The sequence below is a fragment of the Chiloscyllium punctatum genome, chromosome 30 (genome assembly GCF_047496795.1).
Source record: "Chiloscyllium punctatum isolate Juve2018m chromosome 30, sChiPun1.3, whole genome shotgun sequence".
NCBI lineage: Eukaryota > Metazoa > Chordata > Chondrichthyes > Orectolobiformes > Hemiscylliidae > Chiloscyllium > Chiloscyllium punctatum.
The window spans coordinates 1,672,946-1,689,291 of record NC_092768.1 but is presented as its reverse complement, the minus strand read 5'-3'; the positions used below and the strand labels follow the sequence as shown (position 1 = coordinate 1,689,291).

At 48.3% G+C, this 16,346-nt stretch overlaps 6 non-coding genes across 6 annotated transcripts; all 6 read right to left on the bottom strand.

The window, feature by feature from the left end:
* Positions 1–6,879: 6,879 nt before the first annotated feature.
* On the bottom strand, positions 6,880–6,951 carry trnad-guc (transfer RNA aspartic acid (anticodon GUC)). Its single transcript has one exon. It is a non-coding gene; the product is annotated as a tRNA-Asp (tRNA).
* A 1,742-nt stretch (positions 6,952–8,693) lies between these two features.
* Positions 8,694–8,765, bottom strand: trnad-guc (transfer RNA aspartic acid (anticodon GUC)). The gene has a single exon. It is a non-coding gene; the product is annotated as a tRNA-Asp (tRNA).
* Positions 8,766–10,510: 1,745 nt separating this feature from the next.
* trnad-guc (transfer RNA aspartic acid (anticodon GUC)) lies at positions 10,511–10,582 on the bottom strand. The gene has a single exon. It is a non-coding gene; the product is annotated as a tRNA-Asp (tRNA).
* Positions 10,583–12,327: 1,745 nt separating this feature from the next.
* trnad-guc (transfer RNA aspartic acid (anticodon GUC)) lies at positions 12,328–12,399 on the bottom strand. Its single transcript has one exon. It is a non-coding gene; the product is annotated as a tRNA-Asp (tRNA).
* A 1,745-nt stretch (positions 12,400–14,144) lies between these two features.
* Positions 14,145–14,216, bottom strand: trnad-guc (transfer RNA aspartic acid (anticodon GUC)). The gene has a single exon. It is a non-coding gene; the product is annotated as a tRNA-Asp (tRNA).
* A 1,745-nt stretch (positions 14,217–15,961) lies between these two features.
* On the bottom strand, positions 15,962–16,033 carry trnad-guc (transfer RNA aspartic acid (anticodon GUC)). The gene has a single exon. It is a non-coding gene; the product is annotated as a tRNA-Asp (tRNA).
* Positions 16,034–16,346: the final 313 nt, after the last annotated feature.

Below are 16,346 nucleotides of genomic sequence, written 5' to 3'. Positions count from 1 at the left end.
TTGGGTGGGTTCTTTATTCACTGCACTTTAATTATCCATAAATGCTATTCCTTTTTGTTGTATTTATTTATTTATTTATTGATGTGATTAACTTATGTACAATTCGTTCTCCTCCCCTGTTGCATTGTCACCAGTGTAAACACTGCTCCAATTTTGAATAAAAGTTGACATGATGCATATCTTGTTGTGCGTTGTGCATTCCCATTGGGAGTGACTGCCTGGATTGGCAGATTTATAATGGGGATTCAAAGGAACTCAGACCCACTGTGCTGAATGGATAGGAGACCATTGCAGACTGCTCAGCTGTTTGACAAGAGACTTGGACTTTAAAGAAAAATTATTTTTCTTCAGTTCCCTACACTACCACCTGATAGCCGTAGTGCTTATTTTTCCTCAGCACCCATGTTGCGTATGTGCAGGTTTCAGACACAGTGAGAAACAACAAGTGTGTGCATCTTTATTTGTATTCCACTCCCAGGAAGAAAGCGAATTCCCGAGTGGCCAGTGACAAGCAGTGCTATTCTCAGAGGTAATGCCGAGACTTGGGGCTTTACAGCATAGAAAGAAGCTGTTCAGCCCATCATATCTATGCTGGTCATCGAGCATCTATCTGGTCTGGTTTTCCAGCACTTGATTTGATTTATTATTGTCACATGTACTTAAGTATAGTGAAATGTTTTGTTTTGCATGCTGTAGAGGCAGATCATACCATAGAAAGTGCATTAAGAACACAGCAAGTCTTACAACGTCACAGCTGGAGAGAAGGTGCACAAAGGGTGGGATGGTCCACGTGTTTATGATTTTGGTATCTTCTCCCTGATGGAAGAGATAATGACTGAGGAGGGAGAGGTCTTTGATGTTGCTGCCTTTCCCTGGCAGAAAGAAATATACTGTAGATGGAATCAATGGATAGAAAATTGGCTTGTGTGATGACCTGGGCTATGTTCACCACTCTCTGTAGTTTCTTACAGCCCTGGGCAAGTTTGGGTAAGTTGGTGGATGACCCTAAGATTGGTCGTATTGTTGACAGTGAAGAAGGTTCTCTAAGATTACATCGGGATTTCGATCAATTGGGCTAGTGGGTTGAGGAGTAACAGATGGAGTTTAATTTGATTAAATATGAGTTAATGCATTTTGGTAAAACAAGCAAGAGCAGGATTCACCTTGTTGTCTTTCACGGTGTCTCACACCTGCATGTGTATGCTGGGGAAAATATAAGCACTATTGCAGTAGACAGTAGTGTGGGTTAAGAGAAAAATAATCTATAAACAGAATTGGAAGGGGAAATAAAGCAATCCTCTATGTTGATATAATTCATACACCACCCCAATCCCCCCACCCCTTCACATTTTCATTCACTTAGGCATTGCCCTTGTTGAGAAGGACAATACTTGTCACTGGCCACTCTGTTTCCTTTCTTCAAAAGAAATAAAATCCAAGGGCATGATTTATACATTGAATGATAGGGCCCTGGATAGTGTTGTCAAACAGAGAGACCTAGGCATTCGGATACATAGCTCTATGAAAGTTGCATCACAGGTAGACAGGGTGGTTAAGAAGGTGTTTAGCACACTTACCTTCATTGCACAGACTATGGAGTGTGGGAGTTGGGAAGTCATGTTGAGGTTGTACAGGATTTTGGTGAGGCCATTTGGGAGTAATGTATCCAGTTCTGGTCACCCTGCCATGGGAAGGATATTATAAACTGGAGAGGTTTCAGAAAAGATTCACCAGGAATGTTACCAGGACTGGAGAGTTTGAGTTATAAGGACAAGTTGGGGGCATAGGAGATGGAGGGGTGATCTCATCCAGGTTTATAAAATTATGAGGGGTATAGATATGGTGAATAGCAAAAGTCTTTTCCCCAGGGTTGTGAATGGGGGGTGGGGGTGAGTTCAAAACTAGCAGTCATCTTGTTAAGAAAAGAGCAGAACTATTTAAAACAGACCTAAGGTTCAGATGTGGAAATGAACTGCCAGAGGAAGTGGTAGATGCAGATACAATTGCAAAGTTAAAAAAAAAGACAGGTACTTGAATAGGAAAGGTTTAGAGGGATTGGCCAAAAACAATCAAGTGGGACCAGTTTAGTTTGGGAAAGTTTGTCGAAATGGATGGGTTGGACTGAAGGGTCTGTTTCCATGTTGTATGATTCTAAATAACTTGAGCTTTCCTGCCTCTATTGTCTTTTCAAGCAGTGAGTTCCAGATACCCACCACCCTCTGGATGAAAATAAATCTTGCTTAAATCCCCTGTACACATCCTGCCCTTTACCTTAAATTTATGCACCTCAATCAAGTATTTGCCACAACAACAGAAATTGTTGGTGAAACTCGACAGATCTGGCAGCATCTGTGGGGAGAAAGCAGGAAGAGAAATGTCCAGGCTCCAAACATTTTGCCAACAATTTCTGTTTTTGTTTCATATATAATTACTGGGTCTATTGAATATGTATTTGCCAAGCGTGGAATACAGGCAGTGATGTAAAAGACCATTTTAGCAAATAGCATTTGGCCGAGAGTCAAAAATCCTTAGATTAAGGAATTGATGAGGAAGAACAAAAGGCAAGAGGCAGGGGTATAATATATAAAAAACACAAGATCGAACATGGGTTATAAAGCTTAAAATTCACACAACACCAGGTTAAAATCCAGCAGGTTTATTCGGAAGTACTAGCATTGAACACTCCAGTCCAACACCGACACCTGAAAATCAGACGTGGGTTAAGCAGGGTAAGTGAAAATTCGAAGTACTTTTCAAAAGCTACTGTGGGAGATCTTTTTTTCCCCTGGATGATTGGAAAGGTCCAAGGATTTAAAACACGTCAAATGATTTTACGATTAAAACGATCCAACACCATCCTCTGCTGGCAGCGAGGCAGTACTACAGCATCGAGGGGACAATCTGAGGGCTACAATGATGGCCCATGGTAAGCCATCTCCACCTTAACCTAGCAGACGAACGTTGCTTTTCTTTTTATTTCAAAAAATATACTTGATTTATCGAAAATCTTTATATTCAGACATAGTCACTAGAGTAGTTCAATTCTATATAGTTTTATATATGAAGAACAATCAAACTCAATCTCTCACTTCAAAATACTTTATTTATACACATTGGAGACACTAGGAGGGTCTGATAACTGAATAGGCCACTATTTACCTACAACAGGAAGCCCTCAGACAGTGGTCTTTCCCCATGCCCCTTGGCAGCAGCTGCCCCAAGCTATAATGCGTCCCTCAGCACGTAATCCTGGACCTTGGGACGTACCAGTCTGCAACCTTTGGTTGGGGTCAACTCCTTGTTTCGGAAGACCAACAAGTTTCGGGCAGACCAAAGAGCGCCACTCACTGAGTTGATGGTCCTCCAGGCGCAGTCTGGACGCTTGTGCACGTCCCGGGGAACAGGCCGCAGAGCACGGAGTCACGGAGCTGCTCAGGACACGAACCACTGCACCTCACTGGAGATTCCCTTTTCAAATGCACCTTCCAGAGGGAGGTGTGTGATAGTCTCTACCGCCCCCTCATGGCTGCTTTGAGGGCAGCGTGCGGTGGTGCAGACCGACCGGGTGCACATGAAGGATCTGACGGGTAGTGCCCTTCTCACCATCAGCCGAGCGAGGTCTTGGTGCTTATTGGAAAGTTCTGGTGCTGGGACATTCTGCCGAATGACTTTGACAGTCTGCTCAGGATCCACCCTCTCCTTATACCTCAGCGTCTCGAAGACACGATGTGCTGACCACTTCCTGATGGATTTGTAGTCACTGAGTCTTACAGCACGGAAAAAAAAAACACCCTTTGGTCCAACCAGTCCACGCTGAACATAATCCACTGCGTTTATTCCTGATGAAGGGCTTTTGCCCGAAACGTCGATTTCGAAGCTACTTGGATGCTGCCTGAACTGCTGTGCTCTTCCAGCACCACTAATCCATAATCACAAACTAAACTAGTCCCACCTGCCTGCTCCTGGCCCATATCCCTCCAAAGTTTTCCTCCTCCTGTACTTATCCAAATGTGTTTTAAAAAATTGTAACTGCGCTCACATCTACCACTTCCTCAGGAACTTCATTCCACACATGAACCACCTTCTGTGTAAACAAATTGCACCTCATATCTTCCTTGAATTGCTCTCTTGTCACCTTAAACATAGCCCCGACTCTTGAAATTCCCCGTCCTAGAGAAAAGCCTTTCGTCCTCATGATTTTATAAAGCACTACAAGTTGTTTGCCAAGGGATTCGATGTTTATAATGGACCTGATGCAAGGTCCAGCAAAGTCACCACCGTCGTCCAGGAGCACAGGGCTGCTCTCTGATGAGGGAGCGATTTGATGGGTGGTGGTCTAACCTGAGGGGACGAGGTCGAAAAAAAAGGAGAATCTTTCCTGTTCACCCGACTTAACTCTGGGATTGAAACCCACGCTGTTGGGGCTCGTCCTGTATTAAAATCCAGCGGATGAATCACTTTGCAACAAGCAGGGGAAGGGCAGCGAGTGGATCAGCAGCGGATGAGGTTTAACACAGAGACTTGTGCAGTGAGGCAGAAATGCATGTTTGTGGGACGGGGGGTGGCAAAGATAATGTCAACCCACACAACTGCGATAATTAGCGGGAAACAGATAAACATGGTAGGGCACATCAGTAGCGGGTCACTAGTATAAATATAATTATTCAAATGAAAATATTAAAACAATAATAACTAGGAGCTTAATTATCTTCAAAGAGATAGAAGTTGATACAAATAGAAACCCAAATTTGCAAAAGATCAGAATTTCACCTAAGAAGATTCTATCAAATACGAATGAAAAAACTGCAAATAGCCGACTACTCGTCGGGAGTGCAGTGGTTAATATCCCCGCCTGCCTTCCCAAGCGACTGGTGTTCAATTCCCCACCGGCGAAACGGCAGCATTATGAGTGAGAGGGTCCGTACATCAAACCAGGAGTGGCAGGTTCTAGCCCCTCTTGTGCAGTGTTCTGGAGGCGTGCATTAGCATCTCTGAGCAAACTGGTCAGAAAAACAATGAGCACGTATAATAGTACCCATTCTCTCTTCTCTTTTCCATGGCAAGATCTTACATTAATCTATCAAAGGACCCATATGGGACTTCTTGCTCCACTGTCCCCCAGGAGCACTGCTCTCTTATGAGGAAGCGATTGAACCTGAGGGGACGAGCTTGAAAAGGGAAAGATTTCATGCTGAGTCCATTTGGCAGTGGGAATTGAAGCCCGGCTGTTGGATTTGTGCTGTATAACAGGCCAGCGTATGAGTCAGTTTGTTAGACGCAGGTAAAGGGAGAGCGCGTGGATCAGCAGCAGACTTCTCGAGAGAAGTGCAAATGAAAACCTTTAAGCAACCGGTAGCGAAAAATCGACGTGAGGCTTTTTACCCCATCGAATAAAAACGCGCGCTCTCCCATTACCTGCTTCTAACAAACTGATTTGTGTACGACAGCACAAATCCAACAGCCTGGCTTCAATTCCCACTGCCAAATGGACTCAGCACGAAAGCTTCCCTTTTTCAAGCTCGTCCCCTCAGGTTCTACTACCACCCATCAATCGCTTCCTCATCAGAGAGCAGTGCTCCTGGAGGACGGTGGGGTGACTTTACTGTACGCTGCATCAGATCTCTCAGCCATGCATTTAACATCGAAACGTAGAAATTAAGTGCAGGAGTAGGCCATTCAGCCCTTCAAGTCAGGCAGAATCCGAGGAGCAGGAAAATCAGGATGCTGCCTGACTTGCTTTGCGTTTCCAGCGCCACTCTGATCGAGACTCTGATTTCCAGCAACTGCAGTCCTCACTTGTTCCATTCAGCCCTTCAAGACACCGCCACCGTTCAATGTGATCATGATTGAACATGTAATTTCAGTAAGCACTCCAGCTTCCTCTCCGTACCCCTGGATCCCTTTAGCTGCAAGGTCTACGTCCGGCTCCCTCTTGGAGTGTATCTCACAAACCGGCATAGCCGCATCTTCCTGTGGGAGACAAGTCCACAGGTTCACCACTCTCTGAGAGAAAAAATCTTCCTGGATCGCTTGCCCTTCGTTCGGAGACTGTGAGCCCTGGTTCTGGACGTCCCCAACATTGGGAACCGGTGAACTTTTGCTGGGATCCCTCAGTACCAAGCATGGATCTGCACGGGTTTCTCTTCAGAAGGGTCAGTGTGAATGGCCTGCTTCCACACTGTGGTGCTCCTATGATGCCAACAGTGTCGGTTGAGTACCTGCACGTGCTTTCTCAAGCTTGCCTCTGTGTTGACCTTCATGTTAACCCAGGCACTGGGCTTTGTCCTTCTATCGAGAAGAGCAGACGATGCCACTCAGATGACTTTGACTTTCCACTGTGGGTGTAGTACAGTCTGCCAGCAGCAGGGGATGGTGTTGCATCACCTTGATGGCAGGATCGGGTCCAAACTCTGAGGGGTCTGACCCCTTTTTGATTGGAGCGAGGGAGAGGGGGAAAGCTCACATTCATTTGTCGCTACCGGTTGCTTAAAGGTTTTAATTTGCACCCCGTTTGCGTGGGAGTTATATGCCCACTGACGGGACGAAGTGACAACAAAATCAGAGTGGGAAACAGAAATTGCTGGAGCAAGTCAGCATCTGGAGTGGGGGTGGGGGAAGGGGAAGAAAGCAGACAAGGTTTCTGGTCCGGTGAGCCTTCTTGAGGACGGCAGTTTTCATTTGTCGCCGAAAAAGGAGGAAGTCTCAAATGATCATCTCCTTGGTAGATGAAAGGACAAGTTGGCCTGGGAGAGCAGAATTGAGAGTATCGTAGGTTTTGTTTGTTGACAAGAGCAGACCGCTCGGCCCTGGGAACGCATGGGACTTGAAATCGGCACTCCTGCATTGAGATATGGAGCTGGCCTCTCAAAATGCCGCAGACTCCCCGGCGGGGAATTGAACCCCGGTCTCCCGCGTGACAGGCGGGGATACTAACCACTATACTACCGAGGATTGGGCGACAGCGCACTCTGTCGCATCCGTATTAGGTAGAATGTTCTTATGTGAAATTTGGATTTTGTTGTCAATTTGAGTTGTCCTTTAGATCATCTTCTACCTCTGTGGAGATGATTAAGAGAATAGTTATTGTTGTTTTCATGTTTTATTATTCGACTATCTATCTTTCAAGTAATCCGCCGCTGCTGCTGCTGCTGTAAAACAGCCTTTTCGTTGTGCCCTGCCGTCTGCGTTAAACTTCGTCTGCTGCTGATCCACGCGCGCTCTCCCATTACCTGCTTCTAACAAACTGATTTGTGTACGACAGCACAAATCCAACAGCCTGGCTTCAATTCCCACTGCCAAATGGACTCAGCACGAAAGCTTCCCTTTTTCAAGCTCGTCCCCTCAGGTTCTACTACCCCCCATCAATCGCTTCCTCATCAGAGAGCAGTGCTCCTGGAGGACGGTGGGGTGACTTTACTGTACGCTGCATCAGATCTCTCAGCCATGCATTTAACATCGAAACGTAGAAATTAAGTGCAGGAGTAGGCCATTCAGCCCTTCAAGTCAGGCAGAATCCGAGGAGCAGGAAAATCAGGATGCTGCCTGACTTGCTTTGCGTTTCCAGCGCCACTCTGATCGAGACTCGGATTTCCAGCAACTGCAGTCCTCACTTGTTCCATTCAGCCCTTCAAGACACCGCCACCGTTCAATGTGATCATGATTGAACATGTAATTTCAGTAAGCACTCCAGCTTCCTCTCCGTACCCCTGGATCCCTTTAGCTGCAAGGTCTACGTCCGGCTCCCTCTTGGAGTGTATCTCACAAACCGGCATAGCCGCATCTTCCTGTGGGAGACAAGTCCACAGGTTCACCACTCTCTGAGAGAAAAAATCTTCCTGGATCGCTTGCCCTTCGTTCGGAGACTGTGAGCCCTGGTTCTGGACGTCCCCAACATTGGGAACCGGTGAACTTTTGCTGGGATCCCTCAGTACCAAGCATGGATCTGCACGGGTTTCTCTTCAGAAGGGTCAGTGTGAATGGCCTGCTTCCACACTGTGGTGCTCCTATGATGCCAACAGTGTCGGTTGAGTACCTGCACGTGCTTTCTCAAGCTTGCCTCTGTGTTGACCTTCATGTTAACCCAGGCACTGGGCTTTGTCCTTCTATCGAGAAGAGCAGACGATGCCACTCAGATGACTTTGACTTTCCACTGTGGGTGTAGTACAGTCTGCCAGCAGCAGGGGATGGTGTTGCATCACCTTGATGGCAGGATCGGGTCCAAACTCTGAGGGGTCTGACCCCTTTTTGATTGGAGCGAGGGAGAGGGGGAAAGCTCACATTCATTTGTCGCTACCGGTTGCTTAAAGGTTTTAATTTGCACCCCGTTTGCGTGGGAGTTATATGCCCACTGACGGGACGAAGTGACAACAAAATCAGAGTGGGAAACAGAAATTGCTGGAGCAAGTCAGCATCTGGAGTGGGGGTGGGGGAAGGGGAAGAAAGCAGACAAGGTTTCTGGTCCGGTGAGCCTTCTTGAGGACGGCAGTTTTCATTTGTCGCCGAAAAAGGAGGAAGTCTCAAATGATCATCTCCTTGGTAGATGAAAGGACAAGTTGGCCTGGGAGAGCAGAATTGAGAGTATCGTAGGTTTTGTTTGTTGACAAGAGCAGACCGCTCGGCCCTGGGAACGCATGGGACTTGAAATCGGCACTCCTGCATTGAGATATGGAGCTGGCCTCTCAAAATGCCGCAGACTCCCCGGCGGGGAATTGAACCCCGGTCTCCCGCGTGACAGGCGGGGATACTAACCACTATACTACCGAGGATTGGGCGACAGCGCACTCTGTCGCATCCGTATTAGGTAGAATGTTCTTATGTGAAATTTGGATTTTGTTGTCAATTTGAGTTCTCCTTTAGATCATCTTCTACCTCTGTGGAGATGATTAAGAGAATAGTTATTGTTGTTTTCATGTTTTATTATTCGACTATCTATCTTTCAAGTAATCCGCCGCTGCTGCTGCTGCTGCTGTAAAACAGCCTTTTCGTTGTGCCCTGCCGTCTGCGTTAAACTTCGTCTGCTGCTGATCCACGCGCGCTCTCCCATTACCTGCTTCTAACAAACTGATTTGTGTACGACAGCACAAATCCAACAGCCTGGCTTCAATTCCCACTGCCAAATGGACTCAGCACGAAAGCTTCCCTTTTTCAAGCTCGTCCCCTCAGGTTCTACTACCACCCATCAATCGCTTCCTCATCAGAGAGCAGTGCTCCTGGAGGACGGTGGGGTGACTTTACTGTACGCTGCATCAGATCTCTCAGCCATGCATTTAACATCGAAACGTAGAAATTAAGTGCAGGAGTAGGCCATTCAGCCCTTCAAGTCAGGCAGAATCCGAGGAGCAGGAAAATCAGGATGCTGCCTGACTTGCTTTGCGTTTCCAGCGCCACTCTGATCGAGACTCTGATTTCCAGCAACTGCAGTCCTCACTTGTTCCATTCAGCCCTTCAAGACACCGCCACCGTTCAATGTGATCATGATTGAACATGTAATTTCAGTAAGCACTCCAGCTTCCTCTCCGTACCCCTGGATCCCTTTAGCTGCAAGGTCTACGTCCGGCTCCCTCTTGGAGTGTATCTCACAAACCGGCATAGCCGCATCTTCCTGTGGGAGACAAGTCCACAGGTTCACCACTCTCTGAGAGAAAAAATCTTCCTGGATCGCTTGCCCTTCGTTCGGAGACTGTGAGCCCTGGTTCTGGACGTCCCCAACATTGGGAACCGGTGAACTTTTGCTGGGATCCCTCAGTACCAAGCATGGATCTGCACGGGTTTCTCTTCAGAAGGGTCAGTGTGAATGGCCTGCTTCCACACTGTGGTGCTCCTATGATGCCAACAGTGTCGGTTGAGTACCTGCACGTGCTTTCTCAAGCTTGCCTCTGTGTTGACCTTCATGTTAACCCAGGCACTGGGCTTTGTCCTTCTATCGAGAAGAGCAGACGATGCCACTCAGATGACTTTGACTTTCCACTGTGGGTGTAGTACAGTCTGCCAGCAGCAGGGGATGGTGTTGCATCACCTTGATGGCAGGATCGGGTCCAAACTCTGAGGGGTCTGACCCCTTTTTGATTGGAGCGAGGGAGAGGGGGAAAGCTCACATTCATTTGTCGCTACCGGTTGCTTAAAGGTTTTAATTTGCACCCCGTTTGCGTGGGAGTTATATGCCCACTGACGGGACGAAGTGACAACAAAATCAGAGTGGGAAACAGAAATTGCTGGAGCAAGTCAGCATCTGGAGTGGGGGTGGGGGAAGGGGAAGAAAGCAGACAAGGTTTCTGGTCCGGTGAGCCTTCTTGAGGACGGCAGTTTTCATTTGTCGCCGAAAAAGGAGGAAGTCTCAAATGATCATCTCCTTGGTAGATGAAAGGACAAGTTGGCCTGGGAGAGCAGAATTGAGAGTATCGTAGGTTTTGTTTGTTGACAAGAGCAGACCGCTCGGCCCTGGGAACGCATGGGACTTGAAATCGGCACTCCTGCATTGAGATATGGAGCTGGCCTCTCAAAATGCCGCAGACTCCCCGGCGGGGAATTGAACCCCGGTCTCCCGCGTGACAGGCGGGGATACTAACCACTATACTACCGAGGATTGGGCGACAGCGCACTCTGTCGCATCCGTATTAGGTAGAATGTTCTTATGTGAAATTTGGATTTTGTTGTCAATTTGAGTTGTCCTTTAGATCATCTTCTACCTCTGTGGAGATGATTAAGAGAATAGTTATTGTTGTTTTCATGTTTTATTATTCGACTATCTATCTTTCAAGTAATCCGCCGCTGCTGCTGCTGCTGCTGTAAAACAGCCTTTTCGTTGTGCCCTGCCGTCTGCGTTAAACTTCGTCTGCTGCTGATCCACGCGCGCTCTCCCATTACCTGCTTCTAACAAACTGATTTGTGTACGACAGCACAAATCCAACAGCCTGGCTTCAATTCCCACTGCCAAATGGACTCAGCACGAAAGCTTCCCTTTTTCAAGCTCGTCCCCTCAGGTTCTACTACCCCCCATCAATCGCTTCCTCATCAGAGAGCAGTGCTCCTGGAGGACGGTGGGGTGACTTTACTGTACGCTGCATCAGATCTCTCAGCCATGCATTTAACATCGAAACGTAGAAATTAAGTGCAGGAGTAGGCCATTCAGCCCTTCAAGTCAGGCAGAATCCGAGGAGCAGGAAAATCAGGATGCTGCCTGACTTGCTTTGCGTTTCCAGCGCCACTCTGATCGAGACTCGGATTTCCAGCAACTGCAGTCCTCACTTGTTCCATTCAGCCCTTCAAGACACCGCCACCGTTCAATGTGATCATGATTGAACATGTAATTTCAGTAAGCACTCCAGCTTCCTCTCCGTACCCCTGGATCCCTTTAGCTGCAAGGTCTACGTCCGGCTCCCTCTTGGAGTGTATCTCACAAACCGGCATAGCCGCATCTTCCTGTGGGAGACAAGTCCACAGGTTCACCACTCTCTGAGAGAAAAAATCTTCCTGGATCGCTTGCCCTTCGTTCGGAGACTGTGAGCCCTGGTTCTGGACGTCCCCAACATTGGGAACCGGTGAACTTTTGCTGGGATCCCTCAGTACCAAGCATGGATCTGCACGGGTTTCTCTTCAGAAGGGTCAGTGTGAATGGCCTGCTTCCACACTGTGGTGCTCCTATGATGCCAACAGTGTCGGTTGAGTACCTGCACGTGCTTTCTCAAGCTTGCCTCTGTGTTGACCTTCATGTTAACCCAGGCACTGGGCTTTGTCCTTCTATCGAGAAGAGCAGACGATGCCACTCAGATGACTTTGACTTTCCACTGTGGGTGTAGTACAGTCTGCCAGCAGCAGGGGATGGTGTTGCATCACCTTGATGGCAGGATCGGGTCCAAACTCTGAGGGGTCTGACCCCTTTTTGATTGGAGCGAGGGAGAGGGGGAAAGCTCACATTCATTTGTCGCTACCGGTTGCTTAAAGGTTTTAATTTGCACCCCGTTTGCGTGGGAGTTATATGCCCACTGACGGGACGAAGTGACAACAAAATCAGAGTGGGAAACAGAAATTGCTGGAGCAAGTCAGCATCTGGAGTGGGGGTGGGGGAAGGGGAAGAAAGCAGACAAGGTTTCTGGTCCGGTGAGCCTTCTTGAGGACGGCAGTTTTCATTTGTCGCCGAAAAAGGAGGAAGTCTCAAATGATCATCTCCTTGGTAGATGAAAGGACAAGTTGGCCTGGGAGAGCAGAATTGAGAGTATCGTAGGTTTTGTTTGTTGACAAGAGCAGACCGCTCGGCCCTGGGAACGCATGGGACTTGAAATCGGCACTCCTGCATTGAGATATGGAGCTGGCCTCTCAAAATGCCGCAGACTCCCCGGCGGGGAATTGAACCCCGGTCTCCCGCGTGACAGGCGGGGATACTAACCACTATACTACCGAGGATTGGGCGACAGCGCACTCTGTCGCATCCGTATTAGGTAGAATGTTCTTATGTGAAATTTGGATTTTGTTGTCAATTTGAGTTGTCCTTTAGATCATCTTCTACCTCTGTGGAGATGATTAAGAGAATAGTTATTGTTGTTTTCATGTTTTATTATTCGACTATCTATCTTTCAAGTAATCCGCCGCTGCTGCTGCTGCTGCTGTAAAACAGCCTTTTCGTTGTGCCCTGCCGTCTGCGTTAAACTTCGTCTGCTGCTGATCCACGCGCGCTCTCCCATTACCTGCTTCTAACAAACTGATTTGTGTACGACAGCACAAATCCAACAGCCTGGCTTCAATTCCCACTGCCAAATGGACTCAGCACGAAAGCTTCCCTTTTTCAAGCTCGTCCCCTCAGGTTCTACTACCCCCCATCAATCGCTTCCTCATCAGAGAGCAGTGCTCCTGGAGGACGGTGGGGTGACTTTACTGTACGCTGCATCAGATCTCTCAGCCATGCATTTAACATCGAAACGTAGAAATTAAGTGCAGGAGTAGGCCATTCAGCCCTTCAAGTCAGGCAGAATCCGAGGAGCAGGAAAATCAGGATGCTGCCTGACTTGCTTTGCGTTTCCAGCGCCACTCTGATCGAGACTCTGATTTCCAGCAACTGCAGTCCTCACTTGTTCCATTCAGCCCTTCAAGACACCGCCACCGTTCAATGTGATCATGATTGAACATGTAATTTCAGTAAGCACTCCAGCTTCCTCTCCGTACCCCTGGATCCCTTTAGCTGCAAGGTCTACGTCCGGCTCCCTCTTGGAGTGTATCTCACAAACCGGCATAGCCGCATCTTCCTGTGGGAGACAAGTCCACAGGTTCACCACTCTCTGAGAGAAAAAATCTTCCTGGATCGCTTGCCCTTCGTTCGGAGACTGTGAGCCCTGGTTCTGGACGTCCCCAACATTGGGAACCGGTGAACTTTTGCTGGGATCCCTCAGTACCAAGCATGGATCTGCACGGGTTTCTCTTCAGAAGGGTCAGTGTGAATGGCCTGCTTCCACACTGTGGTGCTCCTATGATGCCAACAGTGTCGGTTGAGTACCTGCACGTGCTTTCTCAAGCTTGCCTCTGTGTTGACCTTCATGTTAACCCAGGCACTGGGCTTTGTCCTTCTATCGAGAAGAGCAGACGATGCCACTCAGATGACTTTGACTTTCCACTGTGGGTGTAGTACAGTCTGCCAGCAGCAGGGGATGGTGTTGCATCACCTTGATGGCAGGATCGGGTCCAAACTCTGAGGGGTCTGACCCCTTTTTGATTGGAGCGAGGGAGAGGGGGAAAGCTCACATTCATTTGTCGCTACCGGTTGCTTAAAGGTTTTAATTTGCACCCCGTTTGCGTGGGAGTTATATGCCCACTGACGGGACGAAGTGACAACAAAATCAGAGTGGGAAACAGAAATTGCTGGAGCAAGTCAGCATCTGGAGTGGGGGTGGGGGAAGGGGAAGAAAGCAGACAAGGTTTCTGGTCCGGTGAGCCTTCTTGAGGACGGCAGTTTTCATTTGTCGCCGAAAAAGGAGGAAGTCTCAAATGATCATCTCCTTGGTAGATGAAAGGACAAGTTGGCCTGGGAGAGCAGAATTGAGAGTATCGTAGGTTTTGTTTGTTGACAAGAGCAGACCGCTCGGCCCTGGGAACGCATGGGACTTGAAATCGGCACTCCTGCATTGAGATATGGAGCTGGCCTCTCAAAATGCCGCAGACTCCCCGGCGGGGAATTGAACCCCGGTCTCCCGCGTGACAGGCGGGGATACTAACCACTATACTACCGAGGATTGGGCGACAGCGCACTCTGTCGCATCCGTATTAGGTAGAATGTTCTTATGTGAAATTTGGATTTTGTTGTCAATTTGAGTTGTCCTTTAGATCATCTTCTACCTCTGTGGAGATGATTAAGAGAATAGTTATTGTTGTTTTCATGTTTTATTATTCGACTATCTATCTTTCAAGTAATCCGCCGCTGCTGCTGCTGCTGCTGTAAAACAGCCTTTTCGTTGTGCCCTGCCGTCTGCGTTAAACTTCGTCTGCTGCTGATCCACGCGCGCTCTCCCATTACCTGCTTCTAACAAACTGATTTGTGTACGACAGCACAAATCCAACAGCCTGGCTTCAATTCCCACTGCCAAATGGACTCAGCACGAAAGCTTCCCTTTTTCAAGCTCGTCCCCTCAGGTTCTACTACCCCCCATCAATCGCTTCCTCATCAGAGAGCAGTGCTCCTGGAGGACGGTGGGGTGACTTTACTGTACGCTGCATCAGATCTCTCAGCCATGCATTTAACATCGAAACGTAGAAATTAAGTGCAGGAGTAGGCCATTCAGCCCTTCAAGTCAGGCAGAATCCGAGGAGCAGGAAAATCAGGATGCTGCCTGACTTGCTTTGCGTTTCCAGCGCCACTCTGATCGAGACTCGGATTTCCAGCAACTGCAGTCCTCACTTGTTCCATTCAGCCCTTCAAGACACCGCCACCGTTCAATGTGATCATGATTGAACATGTAATTTCAGTAAGCACTCCAGCTTCCTCTCCGTACCCCTGGATCCCTTTAGCTGCAAGGTCTACGTCCGGCTCCCTCTTGGAGTGTATCTCACAAACCGGCATAGCCGCATCTTCCTGTGGGAGACAAGTCCACAGGTTCACCACTCTCTGAGAGAAAAAATCTTCCTGGATCGCTTGCCCTTCGTTCGGAGACTGTGAGCCCTGGTTCTGGACGTCCCCAACATTGGGAACCGGTGAACTTTTGCTGGGATCCCTCAGTACCAAGCATGGATCTGCACGGGTTTCTCTTCAGAAGGGTCAGTGTGAATGGCCTGCTTCCACACTGTGGTGCTCCTATGATGCCAACAGTGTCGGTTGAGTACCTGCACGTGCTTTCTCAAGCTTGCCTCTGTGTTGACCTTCATGTTAACCCAGGCACTGGGCTTTGTCCTTCTATCGAGAAGAGCAGACGATGCCACTCAGATGACTTTGACTTTCCACTGTGGGTGTAGTACAGTCTGCCAGCAGCAGGGGATGGTGTTGCATCACCTTGATGGCAGGATCGGGTCCAAACTCTGAGGGGTCTGACCCCTTTTTGATTGGAGCGAGGGAGAGGGGGAAAGCTCACATTCATTTGTCGCTACCGGTTGCTTAAAGGTTTTAATTTGCACCCCGTTTGCGTGGGAGTTATATGCCCACTGACGGGACGAAGTGACAACAAAATCAGAGTGGGAAACAGAAATTGCTGGAGCAAGTCAGCATCTGGAGTGGGGGTGGGGGAAGGGGAAGAAAGCAGACAAGGTTTCTGGTCCGGTGAGCCTTCTTGAGGACGGCAGTTTTCATTTGTCGCCGAAAAAGGAGGAAGTCTCAAATGATCATCTCCTTGGTAGATGAAAGGACAAGTTGGCCTGGGAGAGCAGAATTGAGAGTATCGTAGGTTTTGTTTGTTGACAAGAGCAGACCGCTCGGCCCTGGGAACGCATGGGACTTGAAATCGGCACTCCTGCATTGAGATATGGAGCTGGCCTCTCAAAATGCCGCAGACTCCCCGGCGGGGAATTGAACCCCGGTCTCCCGCGTGACAGGCGGGGATACTAACCACTATACTACCGAGGATTGGGCGACAGCGCACTCTGTCGCATCCGTATTAGGTAGAATGTTCTTATGTGAAATTTGGATTTTGTTGTCAATTTGAGTTGTCCTTTAGATCATCTTCTACCTCTGTGGAGATGATTAAGAGAATAGTTATTGTTGTTTTCATGTTTTATTATTCGACTATCTATCTTTCAAGTAATCCGCCGCTGCTGCTGCTGCTGCTGTAAAACAGCCTTTTCGTTGTGCCCTGCCGTCTGCGTTAAACTTCGTCTGCTGCTGATCCACGCGCGCTCTCCCATTACCTGCTTCTAACAAACTGATTTGTGTACGACAG